This window comes from Schistocerca gregaria, chromosome 2 (genome assembly GCF_023897955.1).
Source record: "Schistocerca gregaria isolate iqSchGreg1 chromosome 2, iqSchGreg1.2, whole genome shotgun sequence".
Taxonomy (NCBI): Eukaryota; Metazoa; Arthropoda; class Insecta; order Orthoptera; family Acrididae; genus Schistocerca; species Schistocerca gregaria.
This window is the reverse complement of record NC_064921.1, coordinates 38,778,779-38,803,558: the sequence shown is the minus strand read 5'-3', so window position 1 is coordinate 38,803,558 and position 24,780 is coordinate 38,778,779. Positions and strand designations below refer to the sequence as shown.

The 24,780-nt window shown below is 46.2% G+C and overlaps 1 protein-coding gene across 3 annotated transcripts in view; it reads left to right on the top strand.

Annotated features, from left to right (window-relative positions):
* Positions 1-24,780, top strand: part of LOC126336277 (caskin-2) — a 942,083-nt gene that overhangs the window by 176,281 nt on the left and 741,022 nt on the right. The gene's annotated exons all lie outside the window — the stretch shown is intronic.

The following is a 24,780-nucleotide window of genomic DNA, read 5'->3' as shown; positions in this document are numbered from 1 at the left end:
ATGAGAGGCAGAGCGATGATGAATGGTGCTGAATGAAAATAAACGTAACGTGGTGCGCACACGTAGGAAAAGAAATCCACTACTGTTGGTGGGAAACTCCTGGAAACAGTATTTACAGTAAAACATCAAGTGGAACGAGCACATAAGGCAAATAGTAGGCAAAGCAGATGCCAGACCGAGATCAGTAGGAAGAATCTTAAGGAACTGTAATTCATCCACGAAGAATTTGGCGTACAAGGCACGTGTTCGACCGATTATTGAATATTGTTCCTCTATCTAGAATTCTTGCGAGATGGTGCTGATACATACAATATATACATACATATAAGAATGTTTTACAGTGTTTTGTAAGTATGCTATTTCGGCATGTTTTAGAATCAAAGAACTCCCTGTTTTGGCGATATTTGTCGTAGAAACTAGTTTGGTGAATAAATAAACAACAAAAGTGTGTTTCTTTTCATGATATCCATTGTGGACGACTACTGCGACCGTGATTTAAATTGGCGTCTATCTGGTCATAAATAGGCAACCACTCGTAAAAAAAAGAAAGCGACTGGTTGCGTATTTACTGCCAGATAAACGCCAAAAAGTGTTTTGCATCAAGGCGGACCCACAATCCCATATTTTGATACGAGAGATAGAGAAGACCCAACGGAGAGCGGGATCGCTACAGGCTGCAGAGACAGAGGTTCCTCAGAGGTCTGCTAGTGAAACTTCGGAACAGTCGGACATGTTACTTCCTGCCACATGCGTATCGCGAAATGACGACGGCGAGAAAAGTCGAGAATTTAGAACTATTATAGATGATTAGCAACAGTCATTGTTCCCACGAGCCAATCGCAAGTGGAACAGGGAAAGGTGGATGAGTTGGTGGTTCCAAAAGTACCCTCTGCCTCACACCGGCTTGCGGAGTATGATATAGATGTTGCTCTTCGCTATCGTCGGTAGCGGGCTCACTCATAGTTCAGCGTGTGTTAGATACATTGTCCAGCCAAGTCTGAGGTTTCGCCTTGCCTAAGCTGAAACAGACCTCTGTTTATTACGTTCTCCATCACTGTGTTCTCTACAACCAGTGTAACGACACATTAGCACGAAACACAGCTCAGCATAGGCTAATAACAGAAAGATCAGTGAAGTGGCCTGTAAAACCGTGTTGCAAAATGAGTGATTGAGGAGGAAAAGGGGGTGGGGTAGGGGGGGGGGGAGGAGGAGGAGGAGGGGGTAGGAGGGGGGGGGGGCTGAATGCCTGCCTGCTCCGCGGCACAGCAGAACAGAATATGCCTGGGACGCTACGCTCAACTCTCATTCGCGAAATCCACTGACACCCATACATTGCCGGGATAAAAAAAAAGCTGCAGTAAGACAAGAGTACTAAAACGACTCGTGCAGTGCAGGCCCACAACAACACTGTCAGAGTTGACGTTTCTTGTTCCACTACATCCTCCTTCAGATGTCATAATTTCAGTCCTAATTTTCCGGAAGATATACTCTCTGAACAGACCTGTGTTGTAGATAGTATATTACAGTAAGTATACCTTTGTGGCTGAAAAATGGAGACAGTCACAAGAAAGGAAATAATATAATGGAGTGGTAAGATACAACTGAAAGTAAACATGAAATTAACAGTAGGAGTTGCCTAGTGTGTACATCGGAATACAAACAGTGTCTGTCGTTTATATTTCGAGAGAAAGTAAATAAACGTCAACTGAGCATATCACAACTGTAGCGAAACATGTTTGTGTAAACACATACGGTGTTTTGCTCGAAGACGGACCTGTTAGTTGGTTGCTTGATTTGGGGTAAGGGACCAAACAGCGAGGTCATCAGTCCCATCGGAATAGGGAAGGATGGGGGAGGAAATCGGGCGTGCCCCTTCAAAGGAGCCATCCTAGCATTTGCTGAAGTGATCTAGGTTTCCGTGATTTCCGTAAATCGGGAAGGCCACTGCGCCACCTCGGTCGGTCCCTTTAGTAATTACCTCGATTTTTCTTGTCTGTAGGCCGGATTTTATGCTCCTTGCAGTACTGAAGCTTATTTGCATTTAGGAGAGGTTTGGGAATTTCGACTTGATCGTGACTGCACGGAGGTATTGCTTCGACATCTCCTTGTCGTATTGTTTGTATTGGAAAAGTGTTGTCTAGGTGCAACAATAATTTTTGTGGCACAGTGTTCTCGTTACATAGAAGTAACGCGTGTAAAAATGGCACGGTACGTAAGTTGGGTTACCCTGCGACCGTCTTCAGCAGCCAGTCCGTTACTGTGCCCGGAGGCGAGATGCAACAGCTGGCGCGAGTCTGCTTCCTCACCGGCCTCTAAGCTCTTGCTGGTCGAACGTCTCTAAGACCCGACATCGACGTGGGACACCTACATTTACAGCCACGCTTGGCGGGTCACTCTCATCTACGTCACTGTGTATTGACGAAATATACGTATTTTAAAAGTTCTTCCCTTTGCGCGTACGGAACGCCTGGACTGTGTGCGTATCGCGCTTGTGTCACGTGACACCCTGAAAGCCACGGGTATATGTGGTCACAGTCAGGGAGACGCAGTATCTGCTGCCTTCCAAAGTGACTCAGTAATGCACCTATTCTTATTACCGAAAGTACGATCGCACGGTTTATCAAGCGTGAACTGAGGGTTTCCTGGCTGCGAGAATTCGGGATGTTTTATTGGATGAAGACTTGTCCACAGATGTAGAAGTAACTTGAAGTATGAACCAGCGGAGTGTGTTGTGACGTGTACTGTTCACGCTGTATATTAAAGACGTTGCACAAAAGCACGCCACGTCACTAGTAACAGCACATTTTCGCAGACGGTTATCTGTAATGAAGTACAGTCAGAAGAAAGATGCAGTCGAGACTGGCAACTGCCTTTAAATGTTCATAAGTGTAAAATTGAGTACTTAACTAAACAGAAAACCAAATATCCTGTAACGACAATGACAACGAGTCAGAAGTGATATCGGGGACTCATAAAGTCACCTGATTGTAGCAATTTGTAGGGATGTAAAATGGAAGGATCACATAAGCTCAGGCGATGCAGCGGTACGTTTTGGTTCGTTAGAAGAACATTAAGAAAATACAGTCAGCCTACAAAGGAGATTGCTTACGAAATATTCGTAGAAATCCGGCCTGCAATACTGCGCACTTGTATGAGACCAGAAGCAAGTGGGACTATTGAAAGTGTACAAAGAAGTGCACCACGGAGGGTGACAGGTTTGTTTGAGCCACGTGAGAGAGCAACGCAGTTGCTGAGAAGCTGAGCCGAAGCCGCGTGTAAGTGGATACAGACGATGCCGAGGAAGCCTACGTAGCAAATTGTGAACACCAGCTTTAAGTGAGGAACAGACGACAACCCCCTACGAATTGGTCCTACAGTGATTGAGAACGCTCATAAGGTAAGTATTCTTCTCGTAATCAGTGCGCTGAAGGAAGGAAAAGAAGGCCTAACGCTTATCAGGCCTACAACGCGAACTACCGCGTCTACCAGGCACTTGGCTGTCGTATATAGATATCTTGTACACTGCGTAATGTATTGCCAACAAATATTTTGGGGTAGGTGCCAATGAACTTGTTAGGGGCTCTTATACCGATTAGCGAAGACTCGGAACATTTCGCAGTCACGCTCCGATATGCGTTTCTGCGGCAGCGTACTGACTACTTGGTATCTGCTGGGTTTCGTAGAATGTATGTTTAACAAGTGACTTGCACCATAAAGTGGAGGGCACAACGGAACGAACCTTTATTTAGCACGAGTACATTTTTGGAATAGAGCATAGGTTTACCGAGTAGGGGAGGGGACTGACTTTGTCTACATCGGAAAAAAGGAAGGCGAGAGGTCAGCGCTCAACGGACGAGCGGCGCCGGCGCCGGCGTCTGGCTGACGCGTGGGCCCGAATGCGCTGCTGCGCCACTGTGGCGGCTGATTTTCCGCGTGCTCGCTGTTTTACCACAGGGTTTGGCCGGCTAATGGATATTGATTACGGAAGTTTCCATCAATCGAGTGATTAAAGCGCCTCCGAAGAAAGGCCGTGGCGCGATCAAAGTTGTCGACGGAAGGAAGCTGCAGCCATTAGGGGCGTGGCGGGGCGCTGCCTCTGTGTGCAGGGCGCGGCTACCCACGTGGCCCGCAGCTCCGGAGCCTAACTGCTCTCTTACATGTTGGGTTGGTCGGAGGGGACCAAACAGCGAGCTCATCGGTTCCATCGTATTGGGAAACGATGCGGAAGGAAATCGTCTGTGCCTTTCAAATGAACAGTCCCGGCATTTGCCTCAAGCGATTTAAAGAAACCGTGGAAGACGTAAATCAGGATGACCGGACGCGGAGCTGAACCGTAGTCCTCCCGAATGCGAGTCCAGTGTGCCTAACCTCTGCGCCACCTCGCTCGGTTTTGTATGTTTACACTGACGTATCCGCACTTTCTCCGTCGGTCTTAATTACTTTCTGTCACTTCCGGTAACACTAGAAATAACAAGTTTTCTTATTGTTTCTTTAACGAGCGAAAATAACCGTGTCGAGAGTAATAACTGATAATTATAAGTCTCTCGCGGCAAGAGTCCAGGGTCCGTCCCGATAGAGGTGAACAGATGAATATAATGCTATTGAATAGCTAATGCTACTGAACATCTGCATCTACATCATACTCCGCACGCCACCTAACGGTGTGTGGCGGAGGGTACTTTCGGTACCGCTATCTGATCCCTCCAACCCTGTGCCACTCGCGAATAGTGCGTCGGAAGAATTATTGTCGGTAAGCCTCTATATTCGCTCTAATTTCTCGAATTTTCTCCTCGTAGTCAATACGCGAGATGTATGTGCGGGGAAGTAATATGCTGTCCGACTCGTCCTGGTAAATGCTGTCCCGAAATTTCAATAGTAAGTCTCTCCGTGATGCACGACGCCTTTCTTGTAACGCTCTCTCGCCAGCTAAACGATACCGTGACGAAAGGCGTCGCTCTTCTTTATCTCCTCTATACGGTCCTATCTGATAAGGATCCCAGATAAATGAACAATACTCAAGAATCGAGCGAACTAAGCGCCTTATAAGCTACTTCTTTCGTGGATGAGTTACATTTCCTTAAGACTCTTCCGATGAATCTGACTCTGGTGTCTGCTTTTCCCAATATCTGTTTTGTATGGTCACTCCACTTCAGTTCTCTCTACATATTTTACGGCCGATGCTGTCTGCAGCTGTTTGTCATCTACAGTGTAGCTGCACAGTAGTGGATTTCTTTTGCTATGTATGCGCAATATGTTATTTACGTTCAGGGTCAACTGCCAGAGTCTACACTATTCATCAGTTCTCTGCAGGTCGTTCTGTAGATTCTTACTACCTTCTGGCGTCGCTACTTTGGTATAAACAACTGCATCACGTGCGAATAGCCTCGAAGAGCATCCGATGCTTTCTACTAGATCGTATATATATATTGTAAAAAGAATGGTGCTATCACACTTTCCTGTGGTACTCCGGATACTACCTTTACATCTATCGATTTTGTTCCGTTAAGAGCGACGTGTCGAATTCTATCTGCAAGAAAGTCTCGAATCCAATCGCAAGTCTGCTCCGTTGCTACGTAAAATCGTAATTTTTTTTTCATTAAACGGCAGTGCGGGACGGTGTCAAATGCCTTACTGAAATCAAGGAACACGGCATCAACCTGAGCGCCGTTGTCCACTGCGCTATGGATCTCACGGAGGAACAGCCGAGTTTCGCAGGATCTCTGTTTGCGAAATCCGTGTTGATTTTTGTAGTAATGTTCATTTTCCAAAAACGTGGTAATTCTTGAGTATAAAACATGTTCCATAATTCTACAACAGATTGACGTCAACGATGTAGGTCTACAATTGTGTGGATCTGTCTTACGGCCTTTCTTAAAAACGGGAATGAGTTGCCCTTTTTTCCAATCGTTTGGTACCTTTCGTTGCTCAAGCGATCTACGGTAAATTACTGCTAGAAGGGGACAAATTGTTTCGCATAATCTTTATAGAATCTTAAAGGTATCCGACGTGATTTCCCTAAATCGCTCCAGGCAAATGCCGGGATGGTTCCTTTCAAAGGGCACGGCCGACTTCCTTCCCCGTCCTTCTCTAATCCGATGAGACCGATGACCTCGCTGTCTGGTCTCCTTCCCCAAAACAACCAACCAACCAACCTTAAAGGTATCCGATCTGGTCCTGAAGTCTTTCCACTTCCAAGCAACTTAGGTGTTTCTCAATTCTGCGATGTCAGTATCCGCTATTTCGACGTTCCCACGACGATTGAAAGGAGGGACAGTGTTACGATATTCCGCGGTGAAACAACTTCGAAAGACCGAATTCAGTATTTCGGTCTTCTCTCTGGGATCATCCGTATGGGTGTCGGTGTGGTCGCTGAGGGAAGCTACTGCAGGCGGTCTCTTTTCCTGGCACCAATGAACGGCCAGCACGACACTCGTTTCGGCCAACCGGATAATGTTCGATGTGCCTCCCATTACTGTATCAGCCCCTTGCGAGTCCAGGCGAAAGTCCCTCGCAGCGCAACCACACTGCCCTGCCGGCCGGCCTCTGCGAGTTTGAAGCAGCCGCTGGCGTGTCCGGCGACAGCTCTCCACCTGGTCCACCAACGGTGTCCTCCAGTTACCCACAGTAAAGGTGCAGAGCGCGCTACCCGGGGTAACGATACTGCCGCACGTAAGCGGCACTCTCGTAAAGTGTTCGTTTGGATCGTCTGCTTCAGTATTCAGAGTGGACGTGCCAGCTGGACGATAACCACCGTCTCTGCACTGTGAGGTAGTGCTTACACGTCGAGACACAACAAACAGAATCACAGATACTGGTCAATGTCAACCCTCACTGGATGGGTACATCTAATGTAGTTTCCACATCTGAAGTGACGGTTTGTCGTCAAATATAGGGTTCTCGCGTTGTTGGGCGCTTCTTCATTCAGGTAACACTGGCGACAGACTGTTATATGCTGTGTCCTGCTGCCGCTGTTGTCTGGACAAGGGGGATTTCCAGATAACTTCCTGTGCGGTGGTGCGAACCTCATTACAGGCTTCGTCGGTACCAGTTTCCCCAGAGACGGATAAATTGTACAAGTCCGGATTTAAATCCACCAGATTTCTAGTAGTGGGGTACATACGCAGGCAGCTGTGGATGAGGCGATCACAAACCTTGCACATCTCAGGGAGCGTATCGTCGATGTGTGTGCTGTTATTCCAGAGCAGGTGTTCAGTGTATGACATATAGGTGAAGCCAATAACTACGCTCGTGTGTTACCGAAACTATTTGTATATTTCTGTACAAAAGGTGACATAGTTCGAGTATTAATAAAGTTACACTACCCTGAAAGACGCCTTTGTTTTTGTCCCGTAATTCTCTGCCTGTTTGACATGTCACATGACACCTTCCCCACTTGAAAATTACGACTACATCCGTGATGGCGACTTCAAAAATGGCTGAAATGTTAGTAACATAGACTCAAAAGTTCTCGTCCCCCCCCCCCCCCCCGTCTCCTCCTTTCCCATCAAAAACTACTTGACTTTAAATGTTTTTGTTTTAGAAGAGTGAATGCGCTCCTCCAGACTTTTGCTGCTATTCCTATGTTACATTTTCAAGACAGACAATGTCAGATTGAAAAACTTAACGATTTTAAATGTGTTCTGTGATTCCTTTAAAGGAATTAAAACAGAATTCGCATATTTTGTCACCGTCTTCATCACCATGAAGTACGGTATTTCCGAACAGTTTCTGGAAACTCGCCCATTGAATTGCGCGTGGCATTTTTTCAGAGATACTGCAGTAGCAGCCCTGCATTTATCGACTGTGTTATTTTGCCCCATTTTGGCTCGTATTCGTGTCGTGAAGATCTTAAAAAGGCTTTCCAGTGCCGGATTGCTACCTAATTGCCGAATGAGCACCAGCCGATGCCCCTGTGTCTTTCGAAATGGTAGCAGCCATTCTGGTGAAACGCGACGAGAGGCTAGCGGGCCAGCTGCGTGCTCCCTGCTGCTCCATCGTACCTTTGTCATTTCAGAAGGCTGTCTGCGCCAATGGTCTCCCGCCTGGAGTGTTCTCTGCGGAGCTCTCACAGTGTGCTACGGTGCAGTTACCGACGTGTGTAAACTACCTCCTGTCAATATCGTGGACGGTGAGACGTTAAACCTGGAAACAGAAACGAGGCGTGCAGTTGTCCGGAGAAGCAATTATCGCATATTTCGGCTGTTATAATAACACATTGAGGACAGTTCGGTGACACTTTGGAGCAGCAAATAAGCTTCGATACCGAGCAGAAAATTGGAGCTCGTAAAATATAAAAATCGTAACGAAGGAGTTGTAAATTGTTTAGAAATTGCTCCGCATCGAGGAAAAGAAAGATAAAGGTTTAGCGCACTGTCCCCGACGAGGTCACTACACGAAGCTCCGGAGCAGGTGGTCGGGCAGGGAATCCGCCGCGTTCTTCTCAGAGGTAGCCTCCACAGCGATTTAGCGAAACCGCCGACGGCAGGAATGGGAGCAGTGTCCAGCCGGTGTTTGTGGGGTAGCGGCGCTCGGTGCCGGCCTCAAACTGACGCTGGATACGAGCCTTCCAGCGGTCGAAGCAAATCATCTCTGGGCCTCGGATCCGAAGTGAACCTGCAGCTGCTGACGTAGAGGTCCGTGCTAGTTTCCAGAGGTATATCGCGCGTTTGCCACGAAGATGAAGACGACGACGACGACACACACTTTGGGTTTTCTCGCTCGTGGAATTCAGCACCGTCAATTCCAGCGGACTTGGAGTGAGAGCTGACAGCCACATCTTCCTGACATCGCCCCATATTCTTGCAAATGCCGCCGTTGCTTGAAAGCGGGTTCACCGTCGCGAGATTCCACTTCGGGAGGCTGCAGTGGTCTTACACTGTACCAAAGGCGGGCCCTGCCACAGCTGTGGACGAATCTGGCTACCGAGTCAGGCAGCACACTCGCTGTGACCGAAACCGACACCAGCGCACGTCACCGACGAAGTCTTCACCTTCGATCGTTGAAAAAATGTCCTACTTGTGTAGTTAAAGTCTGTAACTGAGTGGGCAAAGTAAATTTTGTACTAAAGTTCTGTTAGAATGTAATACATAGCTCGAGAAAGGAAGATTCCGAAAGTTAGTAATTTTTCTTTCTTTTTCTGTGTGTGCCTGTGGACGACTGAACGCTTCCGCTTTTGGGTGGGTGGACAAAACAAAAGATCTTTCCGACCTACCTAGGACTGGAGTAATCGCTTCCACTCTGAACTGAGGTGTTGCTGTGGGAAAATGTGTAACTGTCAAAAAAATGAAAACCAGACAAATGGAAAGAAGTAAGTAAACTGTTTATCATTTGAAAAGTAATCACCATAAATGTTAATACATTTATGCCACGATGAAACAGTATGTTCTATACCTTTATCGGAAAATGACATTTTGTTGCCAGCTTGTTTCGACTATAGTGATGAAGTTTCTCTGGGAGCCCTTACACATCCTGCGTACAGTCTCGATCTCTTCGCATACGATTTCCGTATTTTTGGAGCCCGTCGGCACTTTTTGGTCCTGGTCAGGCGGATGGAAGCTGCACGGCTGGAGTTGCTGCTGTCTCGTCCGAAATATTCTGCTGCAGTTGTTGAGGTTGAGATACGCCTCCTCACACACTGACAGATGAGGTGAGCTGGCTGCTCAGCTGGGGCCGCGACCACACAGCTGCTCTGTCAGGCGTGCAGACCGCTTACATGTGCTCCACGGTTCACTTCGGCCGACCGTACGGCCAGCTGCTCCGTGCTGTTGGCAGTACCTGTGGGTCTGCCCCTCCTATGTTAATACCGCCACTCGTCCGGCCCAGTTTTATTTGCCCCACCCTGCGTTAATAACTGCCATATGTCCTTCCTGCACAGAACGTATCTAGAGTCCCGAAATATGACGCAGGTTATCTGTGCTATCTATAAACTATTACTGAAAGTGGATGCGTGTTTCAGATAGATGTTTTAGACCATTAGCCTCAGTTTTTAACAGTAGTTGCTATATGTATCCTGACCACAAGGAAACACAGTGATGAGCAAGAAAGTAACCATCACTGCACCCAGCAAGACTGAATGGCTCATAATGACGTCGGGGCATAAGACGTGGCAATCAGAGCATGAGGACAAGCTGAAAAGTACTGCCTCCAGACTAACATCCTACTTCTTTACTCTTTGTGTCTACATATTTGCAATCCACTGTAGCTGGAAACCTCGAATTGTAGCGTAAAACGTGTTGGCGAGTAACGTAACTCTGTCGGTGCACGGGAGGCAGGGTGCCGTAATCGAGTTTCAGGTCTGGAGAGTCGGTCCACACAGGCAGCGACACCTCATCCAGCGTGGCACACCAGCGCTGCCAGCCGACACCACGGCTTCTCTGTCATCGATCGCCCTCCGTACACTCCCGTCTTGGCATCGTCAGATTTTCGTCTGTTTCGAAAAGTTAAGGAACGTCTTCGAGGACTTTCCTTTGATAGTGATACTTCATGTAGGAGTATCATAATCAAACGCAGCGGGCGTTTCAGTGGGTCCCGCCCCGTACCTCAGTGGCGGCCCGTCATTGGCTACCGCTAGCGTCTTCCGCTTCCGGATGGGAATGCCAGTTCCGCGAGCCGCCGCGTCAAAGCGGAAAACGCTTGCCGCTGCCGCACGCCGCGCTGTAGTGGCAAGCGGCCTTTGAAGGCCGGTTCCCACTAGGGCTGCCGCGCGTCAAAACCTCGCGGCAGTGGCGTAGTTGTCATGGAAACGCCGCCCGTGTCGAACCGCTTCCGCTGCCGCGTGCCGCGCTCCAGGCGCGTACCGCCAATCACAGAACGCGCTGAGCGTGACGTCAGGTACGGAACCCAGGGCCACACGAACTTTCGCAGAACCACTGGCGCGGACGCGGAGGCAGCTATGAAATACTTATCATCCGATTCCAAGGAAACTATTCGGTACAAAAATTTGATTCTTGTGCATGTTACAGCCAAATATCTTCTCTCGATAAAGGATCGAATTTCTTTTCGTTATTTGTCGTGGTTACTTGCTGTATCGCATTTACGTAAACGCTTACATGCAATTTTAATGAGTGTGCAGAGGTAAAAACGCATTGCGTGGACTTTGCGTACAGTTCATTTTAGGTAATACATGATTGCGTATGAAATTTAGCCAACATATCGAAATTGTTTTTAAAGCTGAGAGCAGCGTTCTCGAGATACTGGACGATATGTCGGCGGACGGGCTGTGCGGTGTCCGCACGCGGGTCGCTCGCGACGCGTCCACTTGGCCCTCCTCGTCGTAAACCATGTGGTTGTATCAACCGCAAATTTCCTAAACGGTTCAACAAACCGAAACTTGTTTTTTTTTGCCAACGATAACTCGTAAAAAGTCTTGTATTTCGTCGCACGATAAATTTCCAAAATCTGTTTATCTACCGAGATATGAAAGTACCTACAGTTTTTCGGAAGGGATAGATGAATTTTTTAAACGGCATTTAATAGCATGTGGAATTAGAAGTTAAACCGAAACTAATTTGCTGGTCACATGCTGGAGGGGGGGGGGGGGGTGAGCTAAAACTTAGATTATGGAACATAAGCACATTTTCATGTTCGCTCTTTTTTCTTCTGTCACTAGCTGTAGACATTTTACCGAAAACTTTGGTTTGAAGTCTTAACTACAGAGTGTTCACCTCATGTCCCTTCCTGTTTTGTTTGTTTATGTACATGTTGCCAACCTAAAGAATTATCTGCTGAAAACTAATGTCTGTTTATTTCTGTTCTCCTTATATCTGTATGTATTTGTGGCTAGCCAGTGATAGTTGTAGAAAGTTGAAAGTGAATGCAGTAGTTGTCAGACAGTGGTTGAAAGATTTGGTGTTCAGCTGATTTCAGTTTTGGTTTAAATGTTTTGTGGAGGAGTGCATGGAAGAGTAAATTCACTGCTTACATTAATAGATAAAATAGTAGAATAGCATTTCAACAGATGATTATTATCACCATACTATCACCCAACCCCTTTGTCCTCACTCTTTGACACCTCATAATACGTCCTGTCAACAAACCCCTCTTGTAGTCAAAAGTTGTGCCGTAATTTCCTCTTCCTCTTCTATTTAATTCCGCACCTCTTCTTTAGTTACACGATCCTCGTATGTAATCTTCAGCATTTTTATTGATAAGCAGGTTTCGAAAGCGTCCATTGTCTTCTTGAGAGAACTGTTCATCGTCCACGTTTCACTTAGATACAAGGCTGCACTCCACACAAATACCTTTGTAAAATAGTACCCAACCATTAGAATTTATATTCGATGTGAACAAATTTTCTTTTTCAGAACGCTTTTCTTGCTATTGACAGTCTTCATTTTATATCCTCTCTACTTCTGCCTTCTCAATTACTGCTTCACTTTCAAGTCATTGAAGTCTTAGAAATGCAGTTTGGTTTCTGTACAAGTTGTAGATAATCTTGTGTCCCTGTGTTTTATCGATGACATCTCCAGAGTTTGAAAGAATGTTTTTATTAAGATTGTCAAAACCTTTCTCTAAACATGCAAATGCTATAAACACAGTTAAGTGGTAGGATCAGTATTTCCTTGCGCGTTCAGACATTTCAGAAGAATTTAACATTGTGCTTATGTTAGTTTGTACAACCCCTCCCCCTCTCCTCTCTACATATTAGTTCCACTTTCTAGCCTTCTCTCATTTGCTTAGTTCTGGCTTGCGAAATGAGTTGCTTCTCCTTTGAGCCAAGTTCCCTTTCTTCTTTCTGATTTTCATTCTCCTATGTTTTCCAAGTGCAAAATCGCGTTGCGATTTTGGACTTTCTGTCAACGTCATATTTAGACATTTCTATTTCCCATGGCCTACTTTATTTGCTGCATTTTTATATTTTTCCCTATTGTCATATTTAATATCACATTTTATCTAACGATTTCTACTGTACCTTCTTCCCATTCACATACTCTGCTGCATTTACCACTTCTTCTGTCAAAGCTATCCATTCGTATTGTAGTGGATTCCTTCCTCAGTTTCAATCAGTCATTGCATTACGGTAACTTTAAGATTATCGAAAAACTGTGAGTCTTGACTTATTCAAGTTCCACCTCCATAATTTGCTACCATTTATTGTCTCTTTAGTTGTAAACTGCAGCTCGTAACCAATAAATTATTGTAGATTAGCGTCTGCACCGGGAAATGTCTTACAATTTAAAATCTGGTTTCGAAAACTCTGTTCCAAATATATATTTTTCTTTCGTGGTTCTTAAGCAAGACGGTGGCGATGATTACATTATGCTCTGTGGGAAATTCTATCAGGTGGCTTCCACTTTCATCTCTTCCCCCTAGCCTTTGTATTCTTACTGTTTTGGTGTACCTGCTACCGTATCACATTTTAAATTTTTGACACGCCTATCTATCTGAATAATCTCTTTTATCGTACATTGTTTCAATGTGTTTCGATATAGTGAACAATCGTGAACGGTAGTCATGAAATCTGTTTAGGGTGAAATGAGAAGACATGAATAATGAAATATGTGAAAGAGTACATCGTATAGAAAATGAAATATTGGTATGTCTTCACCCAACTTCGTCTTTCCTTCATGTATGTGTAAGATATAGTTAATCAAACGCACCGGGCGTTTCAGTGGGTCCCGCCCCGTACCTCAGTGGCGGCCCGTCATTGGCTACCGCTAGCGTCTGCCGCTTCCAGATGGCAACGCCAATTCCGCGAGCCGCCGCGTCAAAGCGGAAAACGCTTGCCGCTGCCGCTGCCGCTGTCGCACGCCACGCCGTAGTGGCAGCCGGCCTTTGACGCGGTCACCGGCGCTGCAGTAGGCAGCGCAGCCGCCGCTGTCGCAGCGATCCTCTCAATTTGTTTGACGCCTATTCGCCTCCCCATCGAGTTCCATTTACGTCGCCATCCTCTGATGACACCCTTAGCAACATTCGAGTTTCAATCCTGGTACAGTCAGAAAAACTGTTACTCTACGTCTTGTATGCCATTTCGTTAGATGGCACTCCTCGTATAGGTAGACCGTCTGGTGACGTTTGCAGTACGCCAACTTCCCGCCGCAGCCGACGATCTCTTGGCCCTCTACTGCATTCGCTCTCGTGCCGCGCTGCGACGTTCAGCTCCATCGAGATTCGTATTATTTTCAGGCTAATGTATTTTAATTAAAGGAGTGGAAATTTCTCATCTTTACGTGGCGCAAGATGCCAGGATACAAATCGATATATTGTCTCGATAATTTAACTGTTGAATGCTTGCGAGCTGCTTAGCATTTTATGTCTTCTAGAATTTCCACATTACGGTACTTACATTTCCGAATGTTGTCCATACCGAAATACAGAGTCCGCAAGAAAAATATATACAGTCTTTCTCAGGTTGTATCGAGATATCGATACTATTGTTCGATTTGAGTTACGAATGTGATGTAGTATGGTCCTTGGCTCAACAGATGGTAGGACTTTCATCTCGGTATTGAGAAAATAAGAGGACTGGAGCACACTTGAAATTCCAGCAACGAGAATGTATTGTGAAGTGGTTTTTCAAGCTCGATAATGCCGTTTAAGTGCAACGTTAGTGGAGGCGGTACTTTGAAACAGGACCGCGAACCCGCCTAACAGTTAAAGGCATGATTGACAATTTTGAATTGCACGGAACGATTTGTGATATTCACAGAGGAAAATCAGAAGACAGCGTCAGCTACAAGTCCTGCTTCGTCGGCTCTCGGTTGCTAATGCTCCACCCGTGTCTGCTGCTCAGTGTGCACGCCAAGTCGGGGTTAGCAGAACAAATGCACGAAGAGCTATGGAAGCTGCAAAATGGAAAGTTAACATTCCGCGATTACTGCACGCGATTAATGATGACGATCCTGATCGACGAATGCCATTTTGCGAATGGTATCAGCAGATGCTAACTGATGACGAACAATTAGTGACGAAGGTAGTCTGGAGTAACGAGGTACAATTTAAACTTAATGAAACAGTGAATCGGCATACAGTGTTTACTGGGCACCGGAAAATCAGCATGTTCGTGTGGACAGAGCGGTCAATCTACCAGGGGTTCACGTGTGTTGTGGACTCTCATCTAGGGGCTCAGTAGGATCCCTTTTCTTTGATGCTACCGTCACTGGAGCAGTGTACCTGGATATGTTACCTACGTCAATGTTGACAGGTATACGTGCGCTTTATGGAGCTGATGAAGAGGTCTCCTACCAACAGGACGGGGCGCCACCTACCCGGACGAGCTTTCCCGGATGACAATTTTCGGGGGCATGGGATTGGAGGAAGAGAGCCGATCGAGCTACCCCCGCAGTCATCAAATCTATACCTGTGGACTTTTACTTGTGGAGAACTGTGAAAGATAACGTCCATCGGCGTAAGTCACGCCCGCTGAAGGAACTTGTCCAGGAGATTACAGCGACGTGTGGAGCGATCTCCACTGTGACACTGACTCACGTAGTTGCGCGACCGCTCGTTCTTCTGTTACGTGCTTCTGTTACGTGTGTAGCCGCCAACGGTGAACATTTTCAACATTTAAAGTAACCGTGTGCTATACTGAAGGTTGTACAACATGTGTGTTCAATTATTAAATGTGAAATAAACACATAAGTAATACTTTTAGTTCCTTAAAGTGTGTATACATTTTTCTGCGGATTCATATTCATTAATTTTATTGGTCAGTTATATAAGGGATTAATTTTTGGAATAATTGATTACGTAATTTGCATAGTCAGTTTCCCCGTTTGCGTAAAGTATCGGTGCGTTGGTGTCATTCCCAGCAGTGCCTCGCATCTGTCTTCGCTGTATTAGGAACCGCAGTATGCTGTCATTTGCTTTGCGATGTTTAAACATTGCATAGCGGAAGCCGATGCACTGGACTCAAGTCTTTCTCCGATGACACTTTGTTAAGCGCTTTTAGAAAATCTGTTGTTTTAAAACGAAACGTCGAAATTTCCACGTGCACCAGTTGTTGCTCTCCCTTTGCCAGTCCGTCGTCTGCGTCCCCGTTGTGGCCTGCTTACCGTGTTCGACGCCTCGCTTCGCCGCGTCACTGCCCGTCGTTGCCTGACAGTGTGTCAGTCACATCAACCCGCACCTTTCTCTACTCAAGTTGCGCCATAAGTTTCGCTTGTGCCCATTGTAGTTGAGTCTCTCTTCGTTAGGTATACGAACTAGCCATCGAAATGCTTCAGTACCATTCAGTTTCAAAAAATAATTTCTACTGTACTGTATATGATCCACATTTAACTCCTGTAAAGGCCTACATTCCAAATAAATACTTCCTTACACTAAATTTTACATTCTCTGATAAAAAATTCCTCTTTCTGAAAAACTTTTCTTCTTATGCCCAGTTCGCATAAAATAATTGTTCTCTTTACCTCTTCTGTAGTCGCTTATTTTGCTGCAGAAATAGTAAAGCTCGTCTGGTACATTTCCCAGTCCTTTTTACCCCACCTTCAGCGGACTTTTATCGATTGCATTCCAATACGGTCGTTCCTTATTTATTGATATTCGTGTTATAGCATATTTTCAAGTCGCTGTTCAATTGCTCTTCCATGTCAGTTTGTGGTCTCTGCTATACTTACAATCTCGTGGGTGAGCATTAACGGCTTTATGTGTTCTCCCTGAAAGTCAGTTCCCATTCCCGGTTTCCTCTAGTGCGTGTTCCAGGTACAGACTGAATAACCCATTCTCACTCCCTTTTCAGCCACTGCGTCCCTTACTGTCCGTACGAGCGGCACGTCACGAGGGAACGCTGGCAGGCAATGTGGCGACGCGGCAAGGCGGGGGCGGCCGACGAGAGCGCGCCGGGTCGATGCGTTCTGCGTGTACGGTGACGTCACGGGCACGCCAGCCGACCCGCCTCATTTCGGCGTGCGCCTCGTGCTGTCACCTCACCTTGCACAGTGCTACCAACTACCCCGCTGGAGACGGGCGATAAAACGTCGCCGGCTGGGCGATCGCCGCCTCCGTGCTGCAGCTGCCCGGGGCTGAGTAGTGCGGCGCCTCCTCCGTCGAGACGCAGTTTGCCAGCCTACCCGACTAAACACTCTGGCGAGCGTAGGCCGGGGCGTCGGTGGCTCGGACGACGGAAAAGAGCGAGACGTCGCCATTCTTGGAGGCGGGAGTGCCGTGTCGAGCCCCACGATCCACGTGCGCCGTTTCAGGAGGCGCGAGGATGTGGGTTCTACGATGGCAGCGTTGTCACAGCGTTAGCAGGCGGGTCGCTGTGGGGAACTCACTGACGGGCTGAACAACTCGTACAACGTTACGGAGAAAACAGGGAGCTAAGGCATCCTAAAGATAGTAACGCAAAAAACTGGCAACGCGTCGGTAGTGGTCTGGGAGTGGATGAAGTGGAGATCGAGATCACCGCCTTATTACCTTAATAGAGAAGGTAATGAAGGAAAACGACAATGTAGACAAGGACTCAAAACCTCCAGTTACCTAAAAGACAGTTGCCGTCACGTTTGCACGTATTCATTGTTTCCGGTGCAATCAGAGGCAATGATGCCTCGAGTCTTCGAACGATATTAGATATTCGTTGCGCAGAACGACCGTCAAACGGTGTCTGATACTAGGATTTGCCCTGTCACTAATCGTGACTTTACACTCGAGTAAAGCGTTCTTTGTGTGGTAAATGCAAGGTTTCGTTCAGCTGGTGGTTCTGGGGTCCGAGGGCGGCGGCGGCGACGGCTGGCCGCCTTCAGCGATGAGACACCTGCTGAAGAGCTCTGCCGAGGAACTCGGCACTTTCTTCACATTTCGCACTCCTCAACTCTTCTGAACAGTCCCTCTTTCTTGTACTAGCACTGTTTTGTCGGTCGTCGTACCTTACACACGCGGTTAGCAGCAGTTCTATATTACCCTGACTCTTCTTTGTCGTCGTTCTGTACAGCCGGGACTATTTCACAACTTGAGGTTCTCTTTTGTCGGTGACTGAAGGCGAGGCGCCGGCTCCGCACGCCTCGCTGCTGCTCACAGATCCGTGGCGTGCTGTCGTGGGTGTGCGCTCGTCACGGAAGAGTAACCGAAAGTTGGCGGCCTGACTGAGCGACAGATGGACAGAAACGGAACGAGAGCTGCGACACACACTCGGCTGCTCAAGTGTAATCCTCGCTACTTATCGTACCAGCTGTGTGCAGCTCCGCTTAGTCTCGCTGAATTTCTGCGCAGTGTTAAGTGCGGCTGTTAAACCTCGCTGCTCTCTGGAATTGGCCCAGGAATGAACTTCCTCTGTCGAGAACGAGGTGCACTGTGGTGTCGATATTTCGACTTTTCTGAACCTTATTCTTTTCTTCGGTACGCTTCTTTTTTCCGCCTCGTCTTATACTTTATAGTTTCATCGAAGCCAGTCTGTCAGTTTTCATATACGAGCAATCTGAAATTTCTCACTAATGGCGAACTGTTCTGCGCGTTATGAACGCACAAACTCGTTGCTAGAGCTGCGGTTTAAGACTGATGCTATTCATCTACTATCTATTTCATATTTTTAGACGCTATTTATTTATTTATACATTTATTTTACCTGGCAAGATTAGGGCCTTCAGGCCCTCTCTTACACCTAACCACGCATACTCAGATTGAACGAATTTCAGTTTGTACAGAACATTATGGACGTACCACGTGTTAAAGAAAAAAATAGAGATTACAACAGTAGTACAAGGATAATTATAACAATCAAAAAATAATTACAACAATCAATAATAATAACAATAATAATAATAACAGTATGTATATGAAAGTAAACATATTTTTCTTTTATGAATGTCAGTCCTATTGCTAGTTGGGAATTTTCTCGTTATGTTCCTGCAGCTTGTGAGTTATTCACATCGAACAGAGACGTAAGACGATAGAATGGGGTGAAAGAGATATAGAAGAGGTAGCTAGGCTAGAGGAAGAGAAATAGAATGGTAAAATTCGAAGCTGTGATGGAGAGGAGAAAGAAAGAGATGAGAGGGGCACAACAATGGTGGCTATACCGTCCCTAATATGTATGTTTTGAGTTCCCTCTTGAATGTTAAGTGGTTCTGGATAAGACGCAGATCACACGGGAGCGTGTTCCATAGTCGTATGGCTCAGATGGAGAATGACGCGGAGAAAGATTTTGTGTTGAGTAAAGGTACAGCCAAGATGCCAGACATATCCGATCTGGTATTGCGGTTGTGGAATAATGATAGGTGTTCAATGTGAGAAGATAAGTATTGGGGTCACCAGTGACTAAGAAATCGATGAAGTAAGCACATCGTGTGGAGATCGCGTGCCTTAAGTGGGCGTATCCAACCTAGCTGGGAGTATGGAGGACAGATATGATCATACAACCGAATATAGCACACGTATCTAACGCAAGCATTCATCACTAGCTCGAGGCATCTCGAATTTTCACTGTTTGTGCCGTGTTGAACTACATCGCAGTAGTAAAGATTAGGCAAGACTAGTGTTTCGACTAATTTTTGTTTAACGTGGGTTGGAAATATTTGTCTAAATTTTTGGATTGCATGTAGGGAGGAGAGCGATTTCCGGCAAGCTGTCACTGTTTGTTCTTTCCAGTGTAGGTGTTCATCCAAGATTATTCCAAGGTCCATCACTGTTTTTTATTATGGTAATTGTGTACCACTGAGGAGTATTTGAGGGACTCTTTCGCGAAAGTACCGCCTGATTAACTTTGGATGAGATATAAGAATGACCTGGGTTTTCTTGGGGTTTAGTTTCAGACCTAGGTTCTGTGCCCATCGAGAAACAGAGCAAAGATCTGCGTTCATACTCGCTTCTGGGTCAGGATTTAGATGGTAGATGCAGGAGTGAATCACTGAAGAAATATCATTAATGTACAGTGAGAAGAGTAATGGACCAAGGACGGAGCCTTGGGGAACTCCATAGCGCACGTTTTTCCATGGTGATTTCTTCGACCCACAAATCACTTGTTGACTTCTGTTTTTGAGGTAGCTGTCGAACCAGTGTATTGCGCTGTTTGAGAAATTCAGCTATTTTATTTTAATTAGTAATATATCAAAGTCAACTGTATCAAAAGCCTTGCTACAGTCAAGCAGTGTTAGGATGGTTGCTTCACGTCTGTCCATAGCACGCTTAATGTCAACAGTTACTGTGATTAATGCAGTTGCTGTGCTATGGCGCTTTCGGAAGCCTGAGTGATATTTATCATGGATGTTATGAGGTAATCCGTCAGCTGTTCATAGACGATGTATTATAGGGCTTTAGATATTGCAGTCAGTATGCTGATCGGCATGTAGTCACCTGGCGACTTCGGGCTGTCAGTCTTGGGTATAGGCGGAATTAAACTTTGCTTCCACTCAGTAGGATATGTACTATGTACTATGTTGAAGATGTCTGTGATAACTGGAATAATAGTGTCTACAACGTTCTTAATCATGCCAACGCTCACTCCATCATATCCTATTGCCTCGGAAGAGAGTCTCATAATTGCCTTCTGTGCTGTGCCTGTAGTGACATATTTTAGGAAAAACTTGTCGCCGAGCGGTGTTAGGCGCTGCAAGCATGGACTGTGCGGCTGATCCCGGCGGACGTTAGAGTCCTCCCTCGGGCATGGGCGTGTGTGTTTGTCCTTAGGATAATTTAGGTTAAGTAGTGTGTAAGCTTAGGGACTGATGATCTTAGCAGTTAAGTCCCATCAGATTTCACACACATTTGAACAAAAACTTGTCTCTCGGCAGATTGATATTTTGGGGCTGGTAATTTGTCGCTGCGTGACAGTTTACAGCTGCTGACAAGAAATGGTTTAATTCTTCTGATAAACAGTCAGATCTTCGCTTCCCTATACCGAAACTGCGCAGCTTTTTGCACAGTGCAGCAGGTTTAGATATGCTGCATACGATAGAGCGGACATGTCCGATTTTGGCATTCCTCAAGCTTTACTTGGTTCTGTTTCGGAGTTTCCTGTAAGCTTCATACACCTCGGGATTTGGGTTACGCTTGAAGGCCGTATGTGCAGCATCACGTTTATTCATTAAGTGGCATAATTCAGTGGTGAGCCACGGAGCGGGAGTTCTCTTTACCTCGACAGTGCGTTGAGGAGCATGTTTCTCATACATTGCAACAATTTTGCAACATAATTCACGAATTTTTCCGTCTTAAGTCGGTTCATTGCTTATATCATGCCAAGGGATGTCTGAGCAATCCTTTTGAAGAGCGTCATGGTTAACATTTTTTAGATTTCTGTACGTTACTAGGTGAGATTTTTCTTTGGTAGTATGCATTGAGTAATTTAAGAATATCACGTCATGAGCAGAGAGTGCCGGAGCGAATGTCTGATTGGCGCGAATTATTTTATCTGGTCGCTTTGTTGCTATTATATCTATGAGTGTATGGCTGTGCGGCGTGTGATGGGTTGTCTCCAGCGGTGTTATACTCATGTCATTGGAGTGGAACAGTCTCCTTAGTCTTTCTGCAGAGGGAGATTTTAACTGTCGATGTTTGTGTCGCCCATAACGATTATGTGTTCATACTGTGTCGCGAGCGAGGACAGGGCAGACTGAAAGGAGGACATAGCACCGACGTTTGGATGTTTATAGATTACTCCAATTAGCAGTTTCTGATCTGATGTATTTATTTCGAAAAACAAGAAGTCTGCTTCTCGTTCGCCCTTTGCATCCGATGTGCATAGTACAGTAGGTGTCAGGTCGGAGCGAACACACCACCCCCGCGTCGTGTTTCACGATCGGCCCTTAGGAGAGAGTAACCAGTGATTCGGATAGCGTCGGAAGAAATGTTTGGTTTCAACCAAGTTTCAGAGACGAGGATAAAATGTAACAGTGACTGGCAGAACAGGTCACAGAACTCGTCGAAGTGAGCCGTTAGCGACTGCGCGTTCGCGTGGTCCACAAAGAGCCCGCCGCCGGAACCGGTCCGTCCCATTGTGGCCGCCTGTAGGACCGAGCGCGCTGCGTTTACCTGCGGGCCGGAAGAGGAACAAAAGCTGGAATTCGCGGGGGAAGATATATTTGCAGGTATGCCCAAGGTCGTGGCTGACTCAAGCGTCTGTGGGCTTAAGGTGAAAAACAAGCTGGAAGTATCGGAGAAGGGAGCGGAAAGAAAGATGGAAAGTGGCAGTAGTGGTTACGAAAAAGATAATAAGAGTAATAGTGGTGGTAGTGGCGAGGATGAAAATAATAAATGCAGTAAGGCGGATTTAAGGAGATTCCTGTTAATGGAGAATGTTAATTCCCGTTTGACTGACAGTATGAATGTACATGAGCACTTATGATAGGGAAATAAAGAAGAAATATTTGTGTGAAACGATTGACTTATTTTAAACAGAGTACTTATGGTACTTACAGAAATAACGATGCAATATTTACGTTAAAAATGAAAAAAATATAAAAATTAACTTATATTAGACAGAGTACAATATGAGACTTTGTGCCTCACGAGATTTCGCTCAGTCTTTCAGTTCGAACGTGTTTGTCACCGTTTTCCTCCTTCCTTCCATCTTGACAACGATCCTACCATCCTTCGTCCATTCATTTTGAAGGCCGAACTGTGTGATCGCAGCGTTGAAAACTTTTAGTGTTTCGCGCGTCAAATCTTCCCTCAGGGTAACCCCACTCTTGGTGAGTTGTCTTGTCTGAGCAAACACTTCAGCTCTTTTCCGGTGTGACACAAATTTAATTACAATGGTCGTGGGTTTCACGGCACCTGGCATCCTGCGCCCAGCACAGTGGCTTCTGTCGATACCGGCCACGTCGATCTGCACGCTGAGTTTCTCACGCACGAGGCTAATGGCCAGGTCGTCGGTGTTTTCACGATCGCTTCCGGCTACCCCGAACAAGCGCAAGCTATTCCTTCGCAGATACTGCTCAATTTGCAGACAGTTTAGCTTCTAGGTCGGCGGCTTTTGTCTCTTGTCAGCCAGGGACTTTGTAAGGGACTGGATTTCGGAGCTCCACTGTACACGTGGGTCCGGACGAGCTCCGCGGTGTCGGGCAGCGAGGCCTGCGCCCCCGTGGCCTCGCCTCGTGCTCTTCCCATTTTTCACTCACTTATCACTCGTGGCAATCGACGGAGAACGACACACCACGGCAGGTGACACCTGTTTAGTCGGATGCACGCGCTGTGGACCGCCGCGCTACTCCGTAACACCTTCAGTGAGCGGAAAAACTCGCGAGCCGGAGAAACGCACGCCACTCAGTGGCCGCCATCTTGCATTCGACTGCTACCTGTTTTGTATTTTCTCATGTACTCCGAACGTGAACGAGGAACATTTCAGTAACTTTTTTCTTTAGATGTTATCCCACAGCACAAATGTATTTCTTCTTAGCCGAGTCGCTCTTTGACGAGGAATTTAGACGGTTCCTGTATTCCTCCGTGTATGTCCCATTGTAGTGGGAACATATTACAGCCGAACACAGATACGTTCGCTGAAGGTGTTCGGAATTTCTTGTAAAAACTCTTTGGTTTCTGCACCCGACTGACAAAGGTACCTGCTCGAGTAAAACGGGACACGTGTTGTCTTCACTGTGGCCATCCCACGTGACGGAAGCCCGGTTGAGTGTGGTTTTAAACGCGTGGCGTCTGCAAGAGAGGGTCAACTTGTTGCTTCTATATGGCCAAGAACAGTATACATTTCTGAACCATGGACCTTGCCGTTGGTGGGGAGGCTTGCGTGCCTCAGCGATACAGATGGCCGTACCGTAGGTGCAACCACAACGGAGGGGTATCTGTGGAGAGGCCAGACAAACGTGTGGTTCCTGAAGAGGGGCAGCAGACTTTTCAGTACTTGCAGGGGCAACAGTCTGGATGATTGACTGATCTGACCTTGCAACATTAACCAAAACGGCCTTGCTGTGCTGGTACTGCGAACGGCTGAAAGCAAGGGGAAACTACAGCCGTAATTTTTCCCTAGGACATGCAGCTTTACTGTATGATTAAATGATGATGGCATCCTCTTGGGTAAAATATTCCGGAGGTAAAATAGTCCCCCATTCGGATCTCCGGGCGGGGACTACTCAGGAGGATGTCGTTATCAGGAGAAAGAAAACAGGCGTTCTACGGATCGGAGCGTGGAATGTCAGATCCCTTAATCGGGCAGGTAGGTTATAAAATTTAAAAAGGGAAATGGATAGGTTAAAGTTAGATATAGTGGGAATTAGTGAAGTTCGGTGGCAGGAGGAACAAGACTTCTGGTCAGGTGACTACAGGGTTATAAACACAAAATCAAATAGGGGTAATGCAGGAGTAGGTTTAATAATGAATAGGATAATAGGAATGCGGGTAAGCTACTACAAACAGCATAGTGAACGCATTATTGTGGCCAAGATAGATATGAAGCCCACACCTACTACAGTAGTACAAGTTTATATGCCAACTAGCTCTGCAGATGATGAAGAAATTGAAGAAATGTACGATGAAATAAAAGAAATCATTCAGATAGTGAAGGGAGACGAAAATTTAATAGTAATCGGTGACTGGAACTCGAGTGTAGGAAAAGGGAGAGAAGGAAACATAGTAGGTGAATATGGATTGGGGCTAAGAAATGAAAGAGGAAGCCGCCTAGTAGAATTTTGCACAGAGCACAACTTAATCATAGCTAACACTTGGTTTAAGAATCATGAAAGAAGGTTGTATACGTGGAAGAACCCTGGAGATACTAAAAGGTATCAGATAGATTATATAATGGTAAGACAGAGATTTAGGAACCAGGTTTTAAGTTGTAAGACATTTCCAGGGGCAGATGTGGACTCTGACCACAATCTATTGGTTATGACCTGTAGAGTAAAACTGAAGAAACTGCAAAAATGTGGGAAATTAAGGAGATGGGACCTGGATAAACTG